Raw genomic sequence first — 9,817 nt, forward strand, 5'->3', positions numbered from 1 at the left:
TAACCCTTTATCTGATATGTCATTTGCAAGTATCTTCTCCCATTCCGTCAGTTGCCTTTTAGTTTTGCCAATTATTTCCTTTGCTGTGCAGATTTTTATTTTAATGAGGTCCCAATAGTTCATTTTTGCTTTTGTTTCCCTTGCCTTTGAAGACATGTTGAGTAAGAAGTTGCTGCGGCCAAGATCAAAGAGGTTTTTGCCTGATTTCTCCTCTAGGATTTTGATGGCTTCCTGTCTTCTGTTTAGGTATTTCATCCATTTTGAGTTTATTTTTGTGTATGGTGTAAGAAAGTGGTCCAGGTTCATTTTTCTGCATGTTGCTGTCCAGTTTTCCCAGCACCATTTGCTGAAGAGACTGTCTTTATTCCATTGGGTATTCTTTCCTGCTCTGTCAAAGATTAATTGGCCATACGTTTGTGGGCCCATTTCTGGATTCTCTATTCTGTTCCATTGATCTGAGTTTCTGTTTTTGTGCCAATATCATACTGTCTTGATGATTACAGCTTTGTAATACATCTTGAAGTCCAGGATTGTGATGCCTCCAGCTTTGGTTTTCTTTTTCAAGATTGCTTTGGCTATTCAGGGTCTTTTCTGGTTCCATACAAATTTTAAGATTGTTTGTTCTAACTCTGTGAAGAATGTCGGTATTATTTTGATAGGTATTTCATTGAATATGTAGATTGCTTTTTAACAATATTTGTTCTTCCTTTCCAGGAGCATGGGATATTTTTCCTTTTTTTTTTTTTTTTTTTTTTTTTTTTTTGGTGTCTTCTTCAATTTCTTTCATAAGCTTTCTATAGTTTTCAGTGTATAGATTCTTCATATCTTTGGTTAGATTTATTCCTGGGTATTTTATGGCTTTTGGTGCAATTGTAAATGGGATTGATTCCTTGATTTCTCTTTCTGTTGCTTCATTATTGGTGTATAGGAATGCAACCAATTTCTGTGCATTGATTTTATATCCTATAACTGCTGAATTCATGAATCAGTTCTAGCAGTTTTTGGTGGAATCTTTTGGGTTTTCCATATAGAATATCATGTCATCTGTGAAGAGTGAAAGTTTGACCTTCCTGGCTGATTTGGATGCCTTTTATTTCTTTGTGTTGTCTGATGGCTGAAGCTAAGACTTCCAATACTATGTTGAATAACAGTGGTGAGAGTGAACATCCCTGTCTTGTTCCTGACCTTTAGGGGAAAGCTCTCTGTTTGTCCCCATTGAGGATGATATTAGCAGTGGGTTTTTCAGATATGGCTTTTATGATCTTGAGGTATGATCCTTCTATCCCTACTCTCTGGAGAGTTTTTTTTTTATCAAGAAAGGATGCTGTATTTTGTCAAATGCTTTCTCTGCATCTATTGAGAGGATTATCTGGTTCTTGTCCTTTCTTTTATTGATGTGATGCATCACATTGATTGTTTTGCAGATATTGAACCAACCCTGAATCCGAGGTATAAATTCCACTTGGTCATGGTGAGTAATTGTTTTAATGTATTGTTGGATCCGGTTGGCTAGTATCTTGTTGAGGATTTTTGAGTCCTTGTTCATCAGGGAAATTGGTCTGTAGCTCTCCTTTTTAGTGGAGACTTTGTCTGGTTTTGGAATCAAGGTAATGCTGGCTTCATAGAAAGAGTTTGGAAGTTTTCCTTCTATTTCTGTTTTTTGGAACAGCTTCAAGAAAATAGTGTTAACTCTTCTTTAAATCAAACTTTCATGTTTATTAAGACCTTCTCTGGGGCACCTCGTGGCTCAGTCAGTTAGGCCTCTGACTCTTGATTTTGGCTCAAGGCATGATCTCATGGTTTGTGGGATCAAGCCCCTCATTGGGCTCTGCACTGACAGCATAGAGCCTCCTTGGGATTCTCTCCCTCCCTCTCTCTCTCTGCCCCTCCCCTGCTCATGTACACACATGGACTAAATAAATAAATAAATCAGACCTTCTCAAACACCAGTTTCCATAACTCTCCTGTCCTTTAAGAAGCTTTAGTCCCATTTCTCTGTTCCTTTGGCAGTTGAACATTTACTATGTCACTTATGATGCATTTTATTGGATCCATATATCTTTCCAACTTGACTCTAAGCTTATAAGAAAGAGGTACAGTATCTAAATCATCTTTGCATTCCCTGTAATTATCATATTATCTGGCACACAGTAGCCACTCAGATGTTTCCTTAATGACAGAAAAGAACAAATTTGAAACTAGCCTAAGTATTTTAATTTTTAATATGCAAATAAAGTTAATGATACTTCAATCTGAGAAGGTATTGTCTATTAACATTTAAGAGTCTTTTAAAGGGGCACCTGGGTGGCTCAGGTGGTTAAGCATCTGACTTCAGTTCAGGTCATGATCTCATGGTCGTGAGTTTGAGTTCCATGTTGGGCTCTGTGCTGACAGCTCAGAGCCTGTAGCCTCCTTCGGAATCTGTGACTCCCTGTCTCCCTGCCCCTCCCCCGCTCACACTCTGCCTTACAAAAGATAAATAAATGTTTTTAAAAATCTGAAAAAAAGAGAGTCTTTTAAAAATGATTACTGGTGAGCTCTTACTAATGGCAGATGGTTATGGGGACATGGTTATGTGAGGAAAGGAATGCTCTTAAATATTGATGAATATTAAATGTATTAACATTAAGGTTTTCTTAAGCTTCCTTAGAGGAAACTCTTGCTTATAGTGTCAGTGAGACATTTTAAGCCCATGCCCTTTCACTGGTATTTAATTAATCAAATACGCTTATTTTCTACATCTTCTTATATTGGATCAAACATATTTTTGTCCTTTATCACTTCATCTCCCTGATATTGGTATGTTCTAAGTCCTGTTGTGAAACTTGCGTGCTCAGCGCTTGTCCAGTCAGTAATGGTACTCATTTTCCTTTTCTCTTTTAAAAACTCTGATGTATCTCATCAATCTGTTGAATCACCTCATGGTTGGTCAATCTTTTAATTGTCCTTCTGGCCTTAATTTGATTACCAACAAAACTAATACAAACACCCATTTGTCTAATCTGACAGTGCAATACAAAATCAAAGCAGGAGTGTTTAAAATTAAATATCAGCATGAATAACTCCTTTCAACTGCAGATATCTTTAGTGATCTTTTAGAAAATGTTACTGATGAGGGGCAGACCAACTCACACTCCATGTTTGGGTTAGAGACTTAGGGTTCTTTCAAGGATAAAATACTCTGGTCTTGTCCTTTTCCAATTTTATAACATTCTCAATATTACAGACTTATGGGTTGGAAAACCCTGGAGAAATTTAGATACTTAAAAATTTAGCATTATTTTAAAAACCTTTTCTATTATTGTCATTATTATCATAATATTAAATGCTATAGGTTTTTATGACACTCTTGATTTAAATCAGATTTGTTCTTTATTTTCATACATTTGATGATAGCCAGCTAGGTTTTTTGGTTTTTTTTTTTTTAATTGGTTTTAGGTTCCTTTTTTTTTTCGGGGATAGGTTACTTTGTTAAATCCAACTTACCTATCTATTTCAATTCCTATAGACCTTTCAAAGGACAATAACAAGGCTAATTTATCCCATTCTACAGCACTCCAAACTTAGCAAGGCAAACTCGCATATTTAACATATTATTTCAAACACATTTTTAAAATTCTTACACATCTAATAAATCACACACAAAGTTAGTAGATTTAAGTGTCCTAAGCATTTATTTTGTTTAAGCTCCCTAAACATGTAAACATCTTTAAAAACCAAATGATAAGAGACTCTTAAAAACTGAGAACAAACTGAGGGTTGATGGGGGGTGGGTGATGGGTATTGAAGAGGGCATCTTTTGGGATGAGCACTGGGTGTAGTATGGAAACCAATTTGACAATAAATTTCATATATTAAAAAAAAAACCAAATGAGAGTAAAATCTATATAACTACATCTTGGATAAAAATATCATTTCTCTATCGCAAAGTTATAAACTTACTCCGCCGGCCAGAATTAACAGAATTACCAATTCAGGTCCACTGCTCCGAGTAAGGCAACAATCAGCTTTTTAGAGAGTCTAGAAACAGGATATAGAACCACTAGTATATTGGGTTCAGCCCTTTCTCATGCTTAGGTGTCGGGTGCTGGGATTGTCCAAAGAAAGCCTGAGATGAGGACTTAGGGTAGGTAATTTTAAGGAGGAGATTTCAGGAAGCAGGGGTGAGAGATCAGGGAGAGTGGAGGGGAAAAGATGGAAATTAGGGTTTGTTGCTGAGTTTACTACATTATGCAATGAGAGCACAGGTCTGCCAGTACTGGTGAGAAGCAAACGGGGTGCATCCCAGGGTCTTTCTTTTATTGTTCTCATAAGCCTCAGCAGCTATCATTTTATAGTCACTTAATTGCCAGTTACAATTTCTGTAAAGAACATCGACTTCAAGTAATATTGTTTTAAGGCTTGAAGCAATTACAGATAATGATTCTACTTATTTAAGCTCAAAAGTCACTTTCACAACTTTCCTGTCCCATTTGGGGAGTCAAATGATATCTTTTTTAAAATCTAAAACATCTCTAGGACTCACCCCAAAATCAGATGAAATGTAGTAAAGAAGTAAAAATTGGTCTAAGGATCAAATATTATGATGAACATAGAAGTACTTAAATAAGTAAATCTGTAAAAATAAAGGATACATATATAGTAGTCTTCTCTTACACACAGGGGATAGTTTTCTAAGACCCCCAGTGAATGCCTAAAACCATGGGTAGTACCAAACCCTAAATACACTGGTTTTTTTTTTTCTATGCACATATACCTATGATAAAGTTTAATTTAGAATTTGTAGAGTTAACACTAAAAACGAATAATAAAATAGAAGTTATAACAATATACTATAATAAAAATTATGTGAATGTAGTCTCCCTCCCTCTCCCAAAATATCTTATCGTACTGCACTGACTCTTCTTCTTGTAGGGCACCCTTCTCTTGGGAAATGATAAAATGCCTGCATGATGAGATGAAATGGAGTAAATTATGTAGGCACTGTGATGTAGCCTGAGGCTACATCAGAGGCTGACCTTCAGATGATTTGTCAGGAGGAAAATCATCTGCTTCTGGATGACCATTGACCTCAGGTAAGTGAAACCAATGGAAAGTGAAAGCAAGGAGAACAGAGGGGTTGGAGGGGGAGCAGATTACCATAAAATGAAGTGTTCTGGTTAACTCATCATTTAAACAAATATTTGTGGAGTGAATGAATTATTCACTATCTACTAGGTATTATGCTCCTGTTTTAAGTATCTAGAAAAATAAAACCAGATTATATATGTGTATATACATGATATACATATATATAGGATTTATTCTAAGAAATTGGCTCACATGAGTATGGAGGCTGGCAAGTCCCACAGCTGCAGAGTAGGGCAGCAAGCTAGAGACCCAGGAAAGAGCCCCAGGAGACAGGAGAGAGGCGGGAGGCTGGAGACTAAGATCAATCACTGATGATCAATGATTTAATCAATAGTGCCTTTATAGTGAAGAATTGATTTAAAAAACTCTGGAACAGCAAGATTCAGAGTGCTTCCTGGTTGTTGGACATGTTGATATGGTGGGGGAGTGGTTCAATGTGACTCCATAGGGACATTTCTGTGTTTTGGACCCTTCTGAACTTTGCCCCATGTATGCCTCTTTATCTGGCTGTTCATTTATATCTTTTACAATCAAATATAATCATAAATGTGATGCTTCCTTGACTTCTGGATTTCAAACCTGAGGGAGGATCACAGGAATGCTTAAATATGTAATCCATAAGGCAAAAGTAGAGCTATCCTGAAGACCCATTTGTTGCTGGCATCTGAAGTAGGGGTAGTCTTGGGGGACTGACTTAAATAATGGGGTCTGCACTAACTCTGTCTAGTGAATTACAGAAATGAGTTGAATTTAGGACACACAGTTGGTTTCAGAGAATAGGAGAATTGGGAATTACTGGGGAAACAACACAGAGCTTAACCTAGGAGCCTAGTTTGGGTTTAACCATGTGTCCATTTCAGGGAGATAAGAAATTTTATTATCCTTCTGGATCAGAGCAATTCACTAGACAAAGGGCTATAGATTGGATCTTCATGGTACATAAAAAGTAAATATTTCTAGGGGGGATGAAGGTGAACATTCTCTATCATTATACTATACACATCTCTGTAGCCCAGAAGGCCAGTTCTTTTCATAGGAGCCCTGAGAAATTCAGGAGGATCTATTTCCCTACTCCTCAGAACTTTGTATGTGCTCTTATTTTATTTATTTTTAAAAATTGTTTATTTATTTTTAAGAGAGAGAGAGAGAGAGAGAGTGCAAGCGAGGGAGGGGAAGAAAGAGAGGGAGACACAGAATCTGATGCAGGCTCCAGGCTCTGAGCTGTCAGCACAGAGCCCAATGTGGGGCTCGAGCCCATGAACTGTGAGATCACGACCTGAGCCGAAGTTGGACACTTAACCGATGGAGCCCCCCAGGCGCCTCTATATGTGCTCTTAGACTAGCACGTCCTGCCTCCATCTCCTCTCCTCCTCCTATCCATCTTGGCTTAGTTAATTTGGACCTGAACCTCAGATCTCAGACCACACATCACTTCTGGAAGACTTTCTTGACCTCACCACTCCAAGCTCAACAGGATATTCCTCCTGAGCGCACCTACAGTGCCCTGGGCCTATATAACACAGCACTGCCACCTAGTATCAAATGCTGTCTGTTGTCCCCTCTAGTCTGTTCTCCTTGACAATAGCGCTTTCCCCCTTGACATACCCTGTGCTATGCACAGTGCTTTCATAAAACAAGAATTCAATAGACACCTTGCTAAATTTTGTTAAATACCTAACTTTAAGGGGTTTACAATCAAAATAAGAACATAAAATTAGTATAATACAAAGGAAAATTACTTAAATTCTGTAAAACAGAATAAGCAAAGTTCTCCCGGTGTTTAAGGAGGGAACAATTGCATATAACTGAAGGACTAGGTCTATAACTCTGAAAGCCAGAGTGATAGTAATGGAAAGTCACTGCTCTCTCACATGAGTTTCAGTGGTAGAGAGTGTGGTCAAACAAAATAGAAAACTCAGAAACTCAACTTTCCCCTTCATCTCTTCCCCCTGACCCCAATCCAGTTCTAGGGCTGTTTCTCCAACAAACACAAAACCTGCTCTGCTCACAAGTCTAATGATTGCTCTAGAGCAATGAGCCAACCAAGCGAGCTGGAAGCCTAGCTCCAGATGAGGACACTCACTGATGATGACAATTGTGGGACCACATCTGCAGTGAGCACTTTTTTGAATTGAGCTGCAGGAAAAAGGCTGTCTGGAGGCTTCAGTTTTCTTTGTATCTCCCCTGGGTTCTTTTCATCAAAGACAGGATAATGTGTATCATTTTCACTCCAAATTTAAATCTCCTAAAAATGATGAAAAGGAAAGGAAAAGGTGGGATTTTCTCCCCCAAATCTACATATATACTGAGAGGCTTCTAAGACGTATAACTAAGGATCACATTGTATTGGTATATTCCGCTTCAGGGACAATCTAAGTCCTCGATATGCCTACAGAAACCCATCTTTCCAAAGGCCAAAGCAATGTCTTTGTTGGGCTTGAGTTTAAGAATTCAGATGAAAAATGCACTGAAACTGTTAAAGGAGAAACTGTGACACATTAAAATATTTAAGAGTTTATTTGAGCCTTTACTGGTTTGAATCGGGCAGCTCCAAATGCAAGTGGTTAGGAAAGCTCCCTGGACAGGAGCCAGGGCAAAGTCTTACATGGGAAAAGTGTAGAAGCAAAGAAATTATTTGATTGGCTATAGCTTAAAGCCTAATTGGCTATCTGTGATTGGTTGTTCTTAGTATTTTGATTTCATAATCCTATGGCATTTTATAGGCTTAAATTTTGGCTGTCACAGCATTGGAGCTACATCCATTTAATGGCTTCCTTGCTTAATTAATCTAGCAAGACGTGTATAAGAATGGCTGAATGGCCAGGAGTTCCCCTCCAGTAATGCTGGCCCTGTCTTCCAACTACCCGAGACATCCCACAACGATGCAGATCCCCCAAAAGCACCCTTATCCCAGGACTAATGCAGCCTCAGAAGTTTTTCACTGTCCTCCAATAACCTCCAAGACCTTCTTTCCTTCTGTAGCAAATCTGATCCAGCAAAATATTGTTAACTTTCATAACTGGGTGAGAATAGGTAGGAAACGTCCATGCCACATGGCTGGATCAGCAAGGGCTGTCACTTTAGAGCTTTCCTCATCCCCAGAGGCAGGTTTACAAGTTATTAATTGAAGTGCTTTATCTGTTTTATCTAATTGAAGTGCTTAATCTATTTATTTTGGCTTCAAAAGACTGGCAGTCTCTGGGTTACTGTGCGTCAATATGCTCCGGTTACCTGTTCTTAAAAGTGAGCTTATCTGGGGCGCCTGGGTGGCGCAGTCGGTTAAGCGTCCGACTTCAGCCAGGTCACAATCTTGCGGTCCGTGAGTTCGAGCCCCGCGTCAGGCTCTGGGCTGATGGCTCAGAGCCTGGAGCCTGTTTCCGATTCTGTGTCTCCCTCTCTCTCTGCCCCTCCCCCGTTCATGCTCTGTCTCTCTCTGTCCCAAAAATAAATAAACGTTGGAAAAAAAAAAAAAAGTGAGCTTATCTGTTTCTAACTTCTGAGAGCAAGCTGCAAAGCAAGAGCAGGTACAAGTTAGGCTTCAAAATGCCACTGTGCTCTCTCTAAATAAGTATTTATAGATTATATTGAATAATATATATATATGTATATATGTATATATATGTATGTGTATATATATGTGTGTGTGTGTGTGTGTGTGTATATATATATATATATATATATATATATATATATATATATATATATATAAAACTATGGTATAATAAATATACTTGGTCTTTCTCTCTAGTTCCTGGCACAAAGTTCCTAAACTCTTAGAACTTCCTCAGTGATAGGAGTGTCTTTTGTCATTCATAAGGAGCCCCTTTTGAGCACACCTGAGGTTAACAAGGGGACTTTTGGAAAGTCCTGAAGGCTGGGGGCTGGTTGCCAGAGGAACCAACCCACGTGTTATTAAAGGATTGGGACTTTTAGCCCAACATCCAACATCCAGGGAAGGAAGAGGGACTAGAGACTGAGTTCAGTCACCAATGGCCAAGGATTTCATCAATCATGCCTGTGTAATGAAGTGTCCACAGTAAAACCCAAAACCACAAGGTTCAGAGAGCTTTAGGGTTGGCGAACACATGAAGAGAGTTTAGGGAGAGTAGGAAATGGAAGCTCTGGGCCCTTTCCCACATATGTTGCCCTAAGCATCTCTTCTATCTGGTTGTTCCTGAGTTACACACTTTTATAATAAACCAGTAATACAGCAAGTAATATATTTTCCTATGTTCTGTGAACCACTCTAGCAAATTAATCAAACAGAAGAAGGGGTCTTCAGAACCTCCAATCTACAGCCAATAGGTCAGAAGCACAGGTCATAACCTGGACTTGCATTTAGCATCCGAAGTGGGGCAAGGAACTGTCTTGTGGGGCCAAGCCCTTAACCTGTGGGATCTGATGGTATCTTTAGATAGCAGGTGCCAGAATTGAGTTAAATGATAGGATTCCACATTTTGTCACAGAAGTACTTGATATGTGGAAAACCCACACATCTGGTTTCAGAAGTGATGTAGTGTTGTAGCCGAGTACTGAGAGTAGAGGTAACACGTACAGGAGGAAGTGTGTTTTTTCCTTTACAATTATATAGTAAAACTTCCTGATGCCTTGATCCCTCTGTCGGCAATCAGTGAACAAGTTGTGAGCTAGTTTTGTAGAATTATCAAGGACTGTCCCCTCCCCACCA

This window comes from Leopardus geoffroyi, chromosome B1 (genome assembly GCF_018350155.1).
Source record: "Leopardus geoffroyi isolate Oge1 chromosome B1, O.geoffroyi_Oge1_pat1.0, whole genome shotgun sequence".
NCBI classification, from domain to species: domain Eukaryota; kingdom Metazoa; phylum Chordata; class Mammalia; order Carnivora; family Felidae; genus Leopardus; species Leopardus geoffroyi.